We start from the raw sequence: 17,851 nt of genomic DNA on the forward strand, positions 1-17,851 counted from the left end.
CGGGATAAAGGAACTCACTCTAAGATCAAAGGCAAAACCAAAATAAATTTCCCCCCCAAAATCAATCTTCCATGAGTTAAAGTAATTAACTATCCACCAAAACAAAACCAAGCACCCTTCAGAGGAACATAAAAGAATTTTGGCTCTTTACATTGTATTATTCACAATGTCCAATAAACGATCAAAATAAATAGGGATACAAAAAACATCAGAAAAAAAGATATATCAATCAATAGAAATGACCAGATGTTGGATTAGTAGAAAAGTTGTTTAAAATAACTAAAATAAATCTATTACTATATAAGAAAAGGTGGATATAGTGGATGAAGGAATGCAGAATTTTAGAAGACATTTAGACTCTGCAAAAAGAGCACAATAGAAATCCTAAGAATAAAAAATACAACATTTAAAATAATAAACTGTGGATGGTATTAACAACATATTGGATACAACAGAAGAAAGAATCAATGAATTTGAAGACAGGATAAAATAAATTATGTAAGTGGAAGTACACAGAGGAGAAAAATATTAAAATAAAAAGTAACAAATACAAAACAATTTTTGGAAGTAACAAGCAGTGAAAAACTATGTATAATGGGAGACCCAGAGGACTGAAGAGAAGGTATACTGCCAGCAAAACACAGAAAGAATATTAGCTAAGAATTTTCCAGATTTGCTCAAACAGAGGAACCCACATATCCAAGAATCTCTGCAAACCGCAAGCAGAATAGAAACAAAGAAAACCTCACCTAAATGTGTCATAGTCATACTGCTGAAAACTAGGGATTAAAAAATGAAAACAAGCTTAAAAGTAGTGAAAAGAACAAAATGCACATTTAATGAAAAAGATCAACAATAAGAAAATTGTTTGAGACATTGGAGGCTACAAGACAATGGAATTATATTTTTGAAATACTAAAGGAAAAAGTAAACTGTCAACTTAGAATTCTGTATTCAGGAAATTATCTTGAATATTGAAAATGAAACAAACAACAGATTCAACACAATCCCTGTTAAAATTCCAACAGTTTTTTTTTTTCAGAAATGAAAGAGCTCATTTTCAAATTCTCATGGAATTTCAAGGGTTTTTGAATAGGTAAAACAATCTTGAAAACTAAGTACAAAGTCATATGACTCACTTTTTAATTTTAAAACTTAGTACAAATGTACAGCAATCAAACACAGAGTGGTACTGGCATAAAGGTAGATTTAGGTGAATGGAATATTACTGAGAGTCCAGAAATACAAAAATATATCTATGGCCAATTGATTTTTTTAATTTAATTGACACATAATAATTGCGTATATTTGTATTAGGGTTCTCCAGACCGACAGAACTAATAGGATATATGTATACATGAAAGGGAGTTTATTAAGGAGAATTGGCTCACATGATCACAAGGTGAAGTCCCACAGTAGGCTGTCGGCAAGCTCAGGAAGAAAGAAGCCAGTAGTGGCTCAGTCCAAGTCCAAAAGCCTCAAAAGTAGGAAAGCCTAGAGTGCAGCCTTCAGTCTGTGGCCAAAGCCCCTGGCAAACCACTGGTGAGTCCAAAGGTCAAAGAACCTGGAGTCTGATGTTCGAGGGCAGGAGGAACAGACAGAAGCATCCAGCACAGGAGTAAGATGAGAACCAGAAGACTCAGCAAGCCAGTTTATCCCACCTTTTGCCGCCTTCTTTTTCTAGCCACCCTGGCAGCCGATTGGATGGTGCCCACCCACATTGAAGGTGGGTCTTCCTCTCCCAGTCCACTGACTCAAATGTTAACTCCTCTGGCAACACCCTCACATACACACCCACAGCCAATACTTTATCAGCTATCTAGGCATCCTTCAATCCAATCAAGTTAACACCTAATATTAACCATCACAATATTTAGGCAGTACAGTGCGATATTTCATTATCTGTATCCATTTGCCACTAACATTTATTATTTCTTTGTGTTGGGAGCATTCAAAATTCTCTCTTCAAACTATTTTAAAATATATAATAAATTACTATTAACTATATATAATATTATATATTATATATTTATTATATATATATTAACTATATATAATATATAATATTATGTATAATATAATATTATATATTATATATTTAAAATATATAATAAATTACTATTAACTATAGTCACCCTGTGGTGCTATAGAACACTAGAGCTTAATCCTTCTATCTAACTGCAATTTCGTATCTTCTAGCCAAGCTGTTCCAGTTCTCCCCTCTCTCTACCCTTCTCAGGCTCTAGTTACTACCATTCTCTCTACTTCTACAATGTCAACTTATTTAGCTTCCACATATGATTGAGAACATATGGTTATTTATTTTCTTGTGCTGGCTTATTTCACTTAACATAATGTCCTCTAGACTGATCCATGTTGTCACAAATGACAGGATTTCATTCTTTTTTATGGCTAAATAGTATCTCCTTGTATATATATGCCATATTTTCTTTATCCATTTATCCATTGATGGACACAGGATGATTTCATATCTTGGCTATTGTGACTAATGATGCAATAAACATGGGAGTACAGATATCTGTTTGACACACCGCTTTCCATTTGGATACATATAAGCAGTAGTGGAATTGCTGGATCATAACGTAGTTCTATTTTTAATATTTTGTGAAATCTCTATACTGTTTTCCATAATGGCTGTGAGTAATTTACAGTCCCAAAAACATTGTATGTATAAGTCCCCTTTTCTCTGCATCCTTGCCAGCATTTATTTTCTGTCTTCTTGATCATAGTCATTCTGAGGTGAGATGATATCTCATTGTGGTTTTGGTTTGCATTTTCCTGATGATTATTGATATTGAGCATTTTCTGTACACTTGTTGGTATGGGCAATTGATTTTTGACAAGGCTAGCAACTTTGTTCAATAGAGAAACAGTAACATTTTCCATAAATGGTGCTGGGAAAATGGGACTTGCAAAATAATGAAGCTGGACCCCTGTCTCACACCATATCTAAAAATTAACTGAAAATGGATCAGTAACCCAAACATAAGAGCTAAAACTATGAAACTCCTAAAAGAAAACATAGAAGTAAATCTTCATAAACTGGATTTAGCAATGGGTTCTTAGCTATGACACCAAAAGACAAAAGCAACAAAATAAAAAATAAATAAATTTCACTTCACCAAAATTGAAAACTTTTGTGCATTAAAGAATCTTATCAAGAAAGTAAAAACACAACCTATGGAATTGGAGTAAATGTTTACAAATCAAATATCTGATAGGGTTTACTATCCAGAATTATTAAAAAACTCCTACATTGCAACAAAGAATTATTTAAAAAACTCCTACATTGCAACAACAAGAAGACAAACAACCCAACTTTAAAATGGGCAAGGAGGCCAGGCGCAGAAGCTCACGCCTGTAATCCCAGCACTTTGGAACGCCAAGGCGGGTGGATCACTTGAGGTCAGGGGTTCGAGACCAGCCTTGCCAACACGGTGAAACACTGTCTCTACCAAAAATACAAAAATTAGCCAGGTGTGGGGCACATGCCTGTAATCCCAGCTTCTCAGGAGGCTAAGGCAGGAGAATTGCTTGAACCCATTGGGTGGAGGTTGCAGTGAGCAGAGATCATGCCACTGCAATCCAGCCTGGGCAACAGAGTGAGACTCCATCTCATAAAAAAGACAAAAGAAAATGGGCAAAGAACTTAAAAAGATGTTTTCCCAAATAATTACAAATGGCCAGTAAGCACATGAAAAGTTGTGCAACACTATTAGTCATTAGGGGAACACAATCAAAACCACAATGGGATACCACTTCACATCTATTTAGGATTGCTAGAATTTAAAAAAATTAAAAATCAAAACAAAGGAAAACAGCAAGTGTTGGCAAAGTTGTGGGAAAACCGCAACCCTTCTACATTGCTGGTGGGAATGTAAAATGGTGCAGCTGCTGTGGAAAACAGCTTGGCCTTTCCTTGAAGAGCTAAACATAGAATTATCATATGATCTAGCAATTCTATTCTTAGGCATATACTCCCCAAAACTAAAAATGGGGACTCAAATAGATATTTGTAGACCAATATTAACAACCCAGGTGTTTATCAACAGGTAAGTGGATAAGCAAAATGTGGCATATATACACATACAAAAAATATTATTTAGCCATCAAAAGGAATAAAATTCTAAAACATGTTACAAAATGGATGAACCATGAAAACATTATGCTAAGCAAAATAAGCCATACAAGAAGGGCAAACATTACATTGTTTCACTTATAGAAAATTTTTAGAATAGAGACAGAAGCAGATTAGGCATTACCAGGGGCTGAAGGAAGAAGGGAATGGGAACTCACAGCTTAATAGTTGGTTGTAGAGTTTTTGGTGGGGGTTGATAAAAAAGTTTTAGAAATAGATAATGCCAGTGGTTGTACAACATTATGAGTGTGGCTAATACCACTGAACGTACACTTAAAAATGGTTAAAATGCCAAATTTTATGACACGTATATTTATCACAATAAAATGTTTCAAAGAGAAGTGTAAAAAAGTGAAAGCAAACGAAAGACATTTTTAGATAAAAACAAAGTGAATATGTTGCTAGTATCTCTGGACTACAAAAAATGCCAAAGAAAGTTTTATAGTCTGAAGGGAAATGATAAAAAATGCAATTCTGAATTGAAAGAAAGGGAGAAGAAATTATAAATATGTGGGTAAATATAAACATTTGGTTGTCTTTCTTAATTTATTTAACAGTTAATTGACTAAAGCAAAAATAGTAAAAAATGTATTTGGGGTTCAAAATAGATGTTGAAGTAAAATGTATGACAAGAGTAGCACAAATGACAGGAAGGGATATAAGTGAAAATTACGTACCTTACTGCTGTAAGGTTGTTATATATAAAATAATGTAATATTAATTCTAGACTGTGACAAACTAAGAATGCATATTATATATAATCTCTAGAGAAACTACAAAATGTAATAATACAAGGAGGTAGTTCAAAAAACAAATAGAGGAAACAGAACGAAATTCTAAAAAATACTCAAGGCAGAGAAGAAAGAGGAAAAAGATACCCACAAAACAAAGCAAGTAGAAAACAAAAGCAAGATGACAGTTTAGAACTCCATCATGTCAATAATTAAACCAATGCAAATGAACTATAGTTAAAAGGCAAATATTGCAGACTGAATTCAACAAAAAAAGCAGGGTATAACTATACACAGTTTAAAAGGGATGCGCTTGAAATATGAAGACACAGGCAGGTTGAAAGTAAAGGATGAAAAAATATGCAATAAAGACACTGACTGATACGGTGACACCAGTTTGCTGTTAGTGTCAAAGAAATGAATCTTCAAGACAAAGAATATCATCAGAGATAAAATTATTTCATAACGATAAGAGAATCAATTCATCAAGTAGGTTTAATGACACTAAATATGTATGCTCCTAATAATACTGTTTCAAAATACATTAAGCAAATATTGGCAGAACTAAAAGGAGAAATAGATTTATTTTTGTATATTGCTAGATTCTATTTGCTAAGAATTTTTGTGTCTATGAACACATGGATTGGAAAACTAAATATTGTTAAGACATCAGTCTTCCCTAAATTGATGTATAGACCTGAGGCAATATCATTTAAATTCCAAGCAATTTTGTGTGTGTGTGTGTGTGAGACAGAGTCTCACTCTGTCGCCCAGGCTGGAGTGCAATCTCAGCTCACTGCAACCTCCACCTTCTGGGTTCCAGTTATTCTCCTGCCTCAGCCTCCTGAGTAGCTGGGATTACAGGTGTGTGCCACCACGTCCAGCTGATTTATGCATTTTTAGTAGAGTTGGGGTTTCACTATGTTGGCCAGGCTGGTCTTAAACTCCTGACCTCAGGTGATCTGCCCGCCTCGGCCTCCCAAAGTGCTGGGATTACAGGCATGAGCCACCACACCCAGGCTTTTTTTTTTTTTTTTTTTTTAATGTAGTAGAAACTGATAGCTAAACCTAAGCTTTATATGAAAATGCAAAGGACCTGGAATATAACCTTAAAAAATAAGAATAAAATTGTAGTAGTTACACTGACTCCGTAACTTATTAACTTATTAAAAAGCTATATAATCATAATAGTAAGATGTTTATAAAATATAGATCAGTAGGTCAATAAAACTGGATAGACAGACCAAAAATAAACATGTACACTTTTAAAAGTCAATTGACTTTTGACAAGGTACCGAGACAATTCAATAGAGAAGGGGAAGTCTTTAAACAAATGTTGCTATAAAAACAGGATTTTTGTAAGGAAAAAATATGAATCTTAACGGCTATGTTATGTAATACATAAATATTAATGTGAAATGAATGACAGGACTAAACTAAAAAACTTAAACTGTAAAGCTTCTAGGAAAAATAACAGGAAAACACATTTAAGACTTTCTGATATCCAGAGATTTCTTAGAATTCTAAAAGCATTAAGCATAAAGAAAAATTGATACAGTGTAATTTATAAATATTAAGAACTTCTTTCAAGGAAACACTGATAATAAAACAATGATGTGAGCTAAAGACTGTGGAAACACTTGCTACATGTATATCTGATGAAGGACTTGTTTCTAAGTTACATAGAGAATTATGGTACTAAGTAATAATAATTTTAAAAATCAACAACCCAGTTTTTAAAATTTGGGCAGAAAATTTTGAGACAATTAAAAACAGAATATATGAATGGTCAATAAACACAGAAAAAGCTCTCAACATCACTCATCTTCAGGGAAATGTAAATTAAAATCACCATGATATGCCACTGTTTATCTACTAGAATGGTTAAAGTTAATATCAAGCGTTGACAAGAATGTGGCCCAAGAGGGACTCTTATACTTTGGTGGTGGCAGTGTGCAATGGCATGACTACTTGGAAAAGTTTATAGTTTCTTGTAAAGCTAAATATACACAATCCCATGACCCAGCAATTTCACACCTAGTTTTTTTTTTATCCAAGGGAAATGAAAACACACTTGTTGGCATTGATTCTGACTTCTTTAAATGACATTTTCATAAGCAAACTTTCTAAAGGATTAATCCATAATTGCTGTCACCATTTCTTTACCTCTCATTTGCTCCTCAAATCATCATTATCACATATCATTCTTTTGAATTCTCTGAAATTGCTTCGGCAACACTTACCGGCAGCCTCAGTAAGTGCCAAACGCAATGTTCACTCTGAAATCATTGTTTTATTCAATTTCACTGCAGTCATTGTTTTACTCAATTTCACTGCAGCAAACATCATCACTGACCACGTTCCCTGCTTGAAATTTTCCTTCCCTTGTTTACTAAGTACACTCTTACCGCTTTGGTTTCCTGACTATTTCCTTTTATTGTTCTTTGCTGAATTCATTTACTCTACTATCTTTTCTCATTAAATATTGGTGTCCTTAGGATTTTAGTTTTTTTCTTTCCTTACTTTATACAGCCATCTGCCACATAATGACGTTTCAGTAAACAATGGACTGCATATACGACAACAGTTCCATAAGATTATAATACCATATTTTTACGGTAGCTTTTCTATGTTTAGATATGTTTAGGTACACAAATACTGACCACTGTGTTACAACTGCTTACAGTATTCAGCACAGTAGCATGCTGTACAGGTTCGTAGCCTAGGAGCAGTAGACTATACCATCTAGGCCCGGTGTGTAGTAGGCTACACCATCTATGTTTGTGCATCATAAGTGCACTCTATGATGTTCATCCAACTACAAAATCACCTAACGATGCATTTCTCAGAATGTATCCTATCCTTAAGTGATACATAACTGTATATGTTATCTTGGTGATCTCATGCATCTCTCTGACTTCACCCACCATCTTTCTCTGATGACTTCCAGTCTGTATCTCCATCTCTGGTTTCTTTCTTGATTCTGATCTGTGTATTCATCTCTGTAATGGTCACTTTGTATAATCCTAATCTCTGTCATTAAATCCAATTTAATTACTATTTCCGTGACTATTATACCTATCTTCTCTTTCCCAAATCTGGGATTCTTGTGTTTTTCCCTTATTTTGACTTCTCCCTTTTTTTTCTCAGAAATCTACCACCAAGTTCTATCAATTCTACTTTTCAAATTTTCTCATCTCCATGCCTTTCTGTGGGAACTACCATTGCCTTAGTTCAAGCCTTCACCATTTTCTACTTGTATTCAAATAACTTCTTAACTAGAATACCTGCTTTTAGCCTTCCCTCAAATTCAGTAACATCAAATCACTTATAATTCCCTAGGTATGCCATTGGATTAGAATAAACAGAGATGCCTGCTCACAATTCCCTCAGGGACAAGGTACATTTCCCATCATGGTTATGCATCAGATGAGCTGACCCTGTCTCCCTGATTTAAGATACTAATAAGGGCAAGAATCCTGCCCTTATTAATTGGAATCTGATTAATTATGGAAGGAATCTGATAAATTATAATTATATTGTTAATTAATTATAATTAATTGTATAATTGATTATAATTATATTATTATAATCAGATTCCTTCTATAGACATTTTCAAACTGAAGGTAAAGAAAGAGAATATCTTTCCTCTCAGGTCAGAAAAGCTTCCTTCAGCAATGCCTGTTCTTCCAGCTTATGGATGATCTTATCTGAAGAGTAGAAATTTGGCCCATAGAGAGGAGAAGAGATGAGAAAAGGAAAAATTAAGAGTCCTGAGTTTGCACTTCCAATGATCTATCCTACCTTTCCCAAGGTTTAGCTAGGTAGGTTCATAGAATTCCTCTTTTACCAGATTGAATTGGTTTTTTATCTTCAATTAAAAAAAGGCCTAACTATAACAGTCATACTTTTAACCATCCATTTCTTTTTTATTTTTGACATATAATAATTGTACATAATTATGGGGTTTGTAGTGATGTTTCAATACATATAATGTATCATGATCAGATCAGGATAATTAGCACATCCATCATCTCAAACATTTGTCATTTCTTTTGCTGAGGACATTCAATAACCTCCTTCTAGTTACCTGAAACTATATATTAGTGTTAATCATAGTCATCCTTTGGTGCTACTGAACACTAGAACTTACTTCTCCTATCTAGCTGTAATTTTGTATCCTTTAACTAATCTGTCCCTATCCCCCCTATCCCTCCACCCTTCCCGGTCTCTAGGATCCTCTGTTCTACTTTTTACTTCAATGAGATCAACTTTTTTTTAGCTTCCACATGTGAGTGAGAACATGTGGTGTTCAACTTTCTGTTTGTGGCTTATTTCATTTAATATGTCTTCCAGTTCCATCCATGTTGTTGCAAATGGCAGAATTTCATTCTTTTTATGACTGAATAGTATTCCATTTTGTATATATACCACATTTTCTTTATCCATTCATCTACTTTTGGACACCTAGGTTGATTCCATATCTTGGCTATTGTGAATAGTGCTGCAATAAACATAGATGTGCAGATGTCTCTTTGATATAATGATTTCCTTTCCTTTGGATAAATGCCCAGTAGTAAAATGGCTGGATCATGTGGTAGTTCTTTATATATTTATATATTTTTTGAGGAAACTCCATACTGTTCTAATTTACATTCTCATCAACAGTATGTCAGAGTTCCTTTTACTCTGCATCCTCACCAGTATTTATTTTTTTGTCTTTTTGATAATAGCCATCTTAACTGGGGTGAGATGATACCACATTGTGGTTTTGATTTGCATTTCTCTGATGATTAATGATGTTGAGCATAGTCTCATATATTTGTTAGTCATTTTTATGTCTTCTTTTGAGAAACATCTGTTTAGATCATTTGCACATTTTTTAATTGGATTTTTTTTTTTGCTGTTGAGATAGTTCAGTTCCTCATATATTCTAGATATTAATATACTGTTGCATGAATAGCAAACAAATATTTTCTCCAATCTTTTAGGTTGTCTTTTCACTCTGTTGATTATTTCTTTTACCATGCAGAAGCTTCTTAGTTTGACATAATCCCATTTGTTTACTTTTGCATGTGTTACCTATGCTTTTGAGGAAATGATTCATAAAATCATTTCCCAGACCAATGTTCCTGAAGTACTTCCCCTATGTTTTCTTCCAGTAGTTTTATAGTTTGGGGTCTTACATTTAGGTATTTGATCCATTTTTAGTTGACTTTTGTATAGAGGGAGAGGTGGTGGTCTAGTTTCATTCTTCTGCATATGGATATCCAGTTTTCCTAGCATCATTTATTGAAGAAATTGTCCTTTTCCCAGTGAGTGTTCTTGACATCCATCCTTTTTTTTTAAGTTAGAACTCCTGATTAGAGGAAGTTGGAATAACAATCAGCCATCTTTCGGGAATCAACTCAGATGTCACCACCTCTGGAACACTTTGTCTAAAATCCCTGGTGGTTCCTTAACATCAGATACAATTTGCTGAATGTATCAAGAGGTAACGAATTAATTGGTCTCATACCAGCTCCTTACATCATTAAGAATGCATCAGGAGCTAACATTGCATTCATTAAATTAGTTACTATCCACTTTGTACTCATCCAAATATTCTCCATAATCTCTTCTGTCTTTAGGTCCGTAGATATCTACTCAGCCATATATCTTCTTGGCAAGTTTCCCCTCTTCTTCCCTATTAATGAAGTTTTGCTTCCCTATTAAGTAATCTTTTACAGTGTTTAAAAATATCCTTCCTTTATTATATTCTAATTTTGAATTCTCTCTCTCCAAATCTCAGTAATGATTACAAGACTTTATTTACCACCATATATTAAAAAGTTTACGTCATTTCCTATAATCTTGGTATTAATATATGAATCTGTAGGATGTGCCTTGAATCTAAATACGTGGCCACTTTTCAATTCTTGCATTACTACTCTGTAGCATCTGAAACAGTAGAACACTCCATCCTTGACACTCCCTCTTCCTTTATCTTCTGTGAGAAAATGTTTTTCTCCCCCACTGCTTCTAGGCCTTCTTGTTTGTTAGCTAACCTGATCAGCTCAGATTCAAGTAGAAGTTTAAATTTAACTTTCTTCTATCATGAACTTGAATGAAGAAAGAAACTATGAAAAGAACCAAAGCCTTACATTTCAAGTGCTTGAAATTTTATAGTTATTAAGGAGTTTCTCTTGGTTTCAGATCAGCTGGGGTGACTTTAATGGGGTTAGTTGTTCTCAGCCTGTTCTGTCATATCCTAAATAAGGACAACTACCTGATGTTCCATCTTTTATTTCCCATTTTGGCTCTGTACACAGCCGGCTCCATGATTCGATTAGGTAATATGTCCTTAAGTTCCCACTCTGGGTTGTTACTCAGGTCCCCTACTCCTAACCTACCACCACTCCCATTAAGGCCAACATTAATTCCTTTTTTATTTTTTCAAGAAGCCTTAACTAATGCTTTCTTCCTCTCCTATAATACCTATCTACTCTTCACAATGCTGAATGAATAATGCTCCTAAAGATATCCCAATTCAAATAACTTCATATGCTTCTTTTTACCTGTAGAATGACATCCATAATCCTTAGGGTGGCATTCAAGGCCCTTTATCATCTGGTCCTGACTGAGGATGCCCTAGTCATTTTAAATACCTGATTTTAACTCAGCTGATCAGGGCAAAAGCTACAAATAATAATAGCTTATGTTTCTTGAGTGATTACTCTGTGCCAAGCACAAATCATCCTTAACGTGGTGGCCACCAGATTTGACCTAAACTGACTCTTGCTGTGTCACTCTGTCATCCCATCCCAACAACCAGCTTTATTATTTTACTTCCCTTCTGCTCCAGTCCCTCTGGTTGTGACAGCCTGATTTTTTTGCTTCTCCAGTTGCCTGTGCCACATTCTTTTTTGGAGTTCTGTCTTCTTATCATTGTGGCATTTCTCCAACCTTCCTGTTTGTTAACTAATCCTTTGGCTTGTCCCCTGGATGCCCTCCTTAGAATTACTACTGCAGGAACTCCTGTTGGCAATGGACCCATTTGCGCTCTACTCTGTTCTTTGGCTTTGCTACCCAAGGCCCTGGGTATCAAACATAGCCTTCCTGATTTATTATAAAATCATACTCTAGGTTTCCCAGAATCTCAAGTTTAAAAGGAATCCTAAAGTCCTTAACAGCACAACCCCTATCTCAGTAAAAAGTTCTATATTCTTCCTATTATTTTGCCATTTTTAATAATAGTAGTTCATATATTGGAAGGCAGATTTCATATCCCCAAGTCTTCTCTTTCTAATCTAAACATCCGAGTTCCTTAATCACTGTCTCCAGCCTGATTGATTTCCTCTTGATTAGCTTCATTTAATTACTACCTCTTTTACAATGGCTGATGAACAGGATTTTAAAACAATGTTCCAATTATGCTCTGACCAATTTGGACTAGAATAGGATTTTATATTATTTGCAGTTAACTTTCTCCTATTCTTTTTCATGATGCTGGTTGGGATCTTTAAAAATCCTTGTTCAACTATTTCCAATTTCTGCCTCATCTCAGATCCAGATCATGACACTGGGATCACAGAAAGCCATGCTTCTAACCATGAAGCCAGCAGCTTTCTCTGTAGCAACGCACAGATACACAACACATTGCCGTGGGTACACCTAGATGCTTTAAGGGTATTTGAGGGTTGTCTTCATTTTATCCTGCTGATTGCAACTCCCATACCTTGTATCTTATTCACCTAAACCATCTGAATGTCAATGAGTGAGACATTTATCAGAGGGAAAACCTTTAATATAGGTTAATTTACTTTTCAACATTAGTAACAGATTCCTTATTACAGACAACTGATTAACACACATCTGTGCGCCTGTCTACTCTAGCTGAGATTCCCCCACATAAGAAACTTAAACAACTGACCCCTTCACCCAGTGCACATTGTGCAGACATTTACTCAGTCATTGTAACTGTTCCACATCTGCCCCAAAGATTCTGATTTCATCATGTCTGCCACATTCCCCTTATTTAGAGACTTTATGAGAAATTAAAATTATTTAGTTTGCTAGAACTCTTTCACCTTTCACATCCTGGTTAGTACGCATCCGTTTTTATTTTAAAAGTGTTAGGATCTTAACAAAGGTCCATGCTAAGCTCCCTATTCTATGCTGTTTGGCAATCTGTCTCCACTCACTAGGACTGCTCAAGAATTAGCAATTTTTTTTTCTTAATACGCGTTGTGTGATTCTTTTCTATGGTGGGATCACTCACCATCCCCAGAACACACCATATATTTTCTGTCCCCTTTGCCTTTGCTTACAGGTCCTCTGTCTGAAATATCCTGCTTGGTACTGTTGCATGTGTATGCCTTGACTTCTCAGCTATAACCAGGGTTCTCTAAGGTGGGAGCTCATTATTATGCTTCATGGTATCTACTGCAGAACAAAGTACCTCATGGAAGTTCAGTAAAGACATGCTTTCTTTTTTTGAGACAGTCTCCCTCTGTCGCCCAGGCTGGAGTGCAGTGGTGTGATCTCAGCTCAATGCAACCTCCACCTCCCGGGTTCAAGCAGTTCTCCTGCCTCGGCCTCCCCAGTACTTGGGATTATGGGCATGCACCACCATGACTGGCTAATTTTTTTATTTTTAGTTGAGATGGGGTTTTACCATGTTGGCTAGGCTGGTCTTGAACTCCTGGCCTCAAGTGATCCACATGCCTCAGCCTCCCAAAGTGCTGGGATTACAGACATGAGCCACTGCCACTGGCCAAGACATATTTTCTTAATGAATGGATGAGAACACGTTAAATTTATTTTAGTTTTTTCTGTTGTGAATACTACCAAACAAATATCTTAGCATATATGCCCTATATACTGGTGCCTTCAGTTCTATGGTAGAGAGTCCCTGGAATGAAATTAATTGTATTGTAAATAATAGATGTTGCTAGATTCCTTTCCCAAAAGGCTATAATACACATCTCTCCTAATCAAATATGAGAATACTGCTTATCTCACATCTCCTCTAGCAGTAGGCATTTTGTGTCTCATTGTAATCTTTGACGGTCCATATATTTAAAGTAATACCACACTATTTCATAATTCATTATCCTTACTTTCATATATTTTAAAATCTTTTTAATTTTCACTTCTGTGAATTTGCTTATGTGAATTTTCACACATCTTGCTCATTTTTCTGTTCAGTTGCTTATCTTTTCCTATCAGTTTATAAGATTTTTGTATATTATTTATGTTTATTATCTGACATTAGCATTGCAAATACTCTTGCCAAATGTAGTTTGTCCATTGACTTTGTTTATTGCATACTTTCTAATTTTACATATAAAATAAAATTATTGTTAAAATTTAAATTACATTTACATAAAAGATAAAATTTTTTGTCTTTCGGTGAGATTTTATAATTTTCCTTTTAAATCTTATTGGCAAATTTATCTCTAATTATTTTGTAGTGTTTCTCATTATTGGGAAAAAGATACTTTTCTCATTTCCATTTCGTGGCCCTTATTACCATCATAAAGAAAAGCTATTGATGTTTCAAGGTTTTACTTGTATTGAACTATTTTACTATTACTGCTTTTTGTTGTTGTCACTCAAATTTGTTGGTTTTACAGGTTTTCAGTCATACCATGAAAGCAAAAGGAGATAACTTGATTCATCTTTTTTCAAAAGTTTTGTCCTGTTCTATGTTCTCATTGTTTTGCATTCTCTAGAACTTCTAAGACAATATTTACCAATAATGATGACAATACATATGCTTGCCTAGTCACTTAATGTTACTTAAGGATGTTATAAAGTGCCTTTTCCACAACTATTTGATCATAATTTTTTCTCATTCAAAATGTTTGTGTAATAGATTATATTGATAGATTTCCTGACTTTAAGCCACCCATCAATTCTCAAATTTTGGGGATACATCGTATTTTGTTATGAAGTATTCTTTTCATTTTTTGCTGAATTCTACATGCCATTTTACTTAGACATTTTACATTTTAATAAATGAGATTAGCTTATAATTTTCGTTTTTGTAGTAATTATTAAGTTTTGGTATAAAACCACCTTTATTAGCTTTATAAAATGAATTAGAGGAGCCTTCTATATGTTTTTTTATAACCTGGAACAATTTAAATTGTAGTTCATGAACTCGGCCTTATATTAGAAAGACAGGAGAGATTTAACAACATATGCATATTTGAGTTTCTGTTACAGTTTAGCCTTGGTTAGAGCTTGGGAACTGAGTCACTTAAAAATTTCACAGGTGATTCTCACTTGCAGCCAACTTGAGAACAACTGATTCAAATAACATCAAAATTAACTGTTTTTTACAAGTCCTTTGAACTCAGCCAAGAACCCATCTGATGCTAGTGACTTTCAATTTTAGATCTTGCATCACATTTTCAATCTTGTCTTCTTGAGTCAAATTTATAATGTATATTTTGATACAAAATCATGTATTTCCTTCAGGTTTTGAGAATTTGTTGCCTGTAATATTCTTTTTAAGTGACTTTAACCTTTTCTATTATTATGCTGAAATCTTCATTCTTAATCTTTTATACTTTTGCAATATCTCTTTTCTCCTTAATCAGGCTCATAGGAGGCTTCTCTATTTTAATTGTTCTTTATAAATAAATAGCTTTCTACATTTTGGTTTGCTCGTGCATAAATTTAAGCTTTTAAAAATTAATTTCATCTTCTTAATTTTTTTCCTTTACATTCTTAACATGTATATTAAATTCTTCATTTTCTCTCTGGTTTCTGTAATAATAAAGACATTTAAGACATTTACCCCTGACAACAGTGTTTGCTATGCCCTATGGGTTTTGGTAGAATGTCTCTCTAGGTAGGTATTCTTTTCATTTATGATTTCCATTTGATCCAAGAATTAGCTAAGAGCAGCATCCTTAATTTGTGCATAATTCCAAATTTTTGTTAATGTTTTAATATTTATTTCTAATTTATTGAATTATGTTCAGTGATTGTGCTCTATAAATCTGAAATTAAGATTTTCTTTGTGGCAAAATATACAGTCAATTTAGTAAATATTCTACTAAATATGTCCTCTCTATTTGAGGTATTCTAAGCTTACTTCTATCTTTTTCAACAAAATTATTCAATTTCTCTATTATGTTACAGATAACCAATTCTGAGAGTGGTATATTAATGTTTTCCACTGTAATTGTATTTTTATACGGCTCATTTTGCATTTCTAGTTTAGCAGAGGTTGTAATAGTGGCACAGGCCTGGAGGCAGGACAGATGGAGTGAATTGGAGGGTTATAGTTGTGTCATGGTTGAAGATGATAAGAAACTGGAAAGATAGAGGGTTTGGTATGTTATTGTGAAGAGCTGGGACTTTTTATCTTTAAGTGACATGTATCCAACAAAGGTTTTGGTAGAAACACTTATAAATGTGAAGCCAGGCAATGGGTGTAGGACACACTCCAATTAGCATGGAAGGAATGGGGACAATAACCAGGAGACAGCTGTCCGAAGTCACTCAAATGTGAAGGATGAGGACCAGCAGAGACCGAGTGGGAAGCAAAGATGCTCAGGAAGGCAGGAAGAGTAGTTGGTTCTGGGGGATAGACTAGATATTAGAGTGAGGAATAAAATAACTAGAGGAGGTATTTTTTTGCATTCTGAATCCTTAGAATTCTCTGAATTGTATGTATTACATTAGTTTCCTGTTTTTGCTTTAGCAAATTATCACAAACTAAGTGGCTTGAAAAATATCTATTATCTTTCCGTTCTGGAGGTAAGAAGTATAAAATGAGTTTTATGAGGCTTAAGTCAAGGTGTCTGCATGGCTGCATTGCTTCTGGGGGTTCCAAAGGAGATTTCATTTCCCTGCTATTTTCAGCTTCTAGAGGCCACTTGCATTCCTTGACTCGCCTCCTGTCTCCATCTTTAAAATGTGCCACTTTGCTTCTGCTCTCACATCTCCTTTTCTGACTGTCCCTCCCAACTTCCTCTAATAAGGACCCTTTTGATTACATTGGACCCACTTTAGTAATGCAATAGAATCTCCTCATCTTAAGATTCTTAACTTGATCACATTTGCAAAGTCAGTTTTACCACATAAATTAACGTAGCCCCAGGTTCCGGGGATAATTCTTTCGGGGGCCATTATTCAGCTTACCATGCATAAAATTTGAATGATCCTTCTCTTTTCTAAAGTGATTAATTTCAGCTAAGTTTTCTTTACTATCCTATGGCCTTCTCTCTTTGTTTGGTGTTAATACCACTGATTTGGTGTCAGGCTGTGTCTATTTGGGCAGCTTTATTTTTTCTCTTTCTCTCACGGGTACAAAATACCACAAAACACTTGTTTTGCCTTTTAAGACAATCCCCTTTTTTTTCCATTTTCTTTTTCACTCCCCTTTTTACCTCTTTCTTTCAAAGTTTCCAAATTGAAAAAGTACAAATATACACAAAGATCAAACATGTGTTGTACTTTAGGTCCCAAGCAATTTCCTCAAGAATTCGCTCATGATGGCAGATGGCTGTTTAAACATTGTAACTCATACGTTTCTTTTAATTCAACAGATATAAGATAAGTTTCCAGTGCACAGTCCTGGATGTTTAGCAAAAGTACTCTGGGATTCGTATGCTCTTCAGGCAAATACGCAGCAAAAACTTAACTGAGCAATATTATCAGCCCTTCTTCCTTCCCATAACAAACTGAGAACTTAAGATAAATTTCTTTTTTAGGACTACTTACCATCTGTCCTTCAAAGATATCTAAGCCTGTGGAAGTCTATTTCATGTATATGAATTAAAGATAGCACGGCATAGAGAATAATAGTGCAGGCTTTGAAATCAAACCAACTGTGGTCAGTCATAGCTCTATCATGTCCCAAACTTGGAAAAATTACTTAAGAACCAGAGTTTAGTTTTCCTATCAGTCAGATAAAGAAAATAATTCATGCAAAGCACTTAATCCAGGATAACTATGTAGT

The sequence above is a fragment of the Pongo pygmaeus genome, chromosome 1 (assembly GCF_028885625.2).
Source record: "Pongo pygmaeus isolate AG05252 chromosome 1, NHGRI_mPonPyg2-v2.0_pri, whole genome shotgun sequence".
Classification (NCBI taxonomy): domain Eukaryota; kingdom Metazoa; phylum Chordata; class Mammalia; order Primates; family Hominidae; genus Pongo; species Pongo pygmaeus.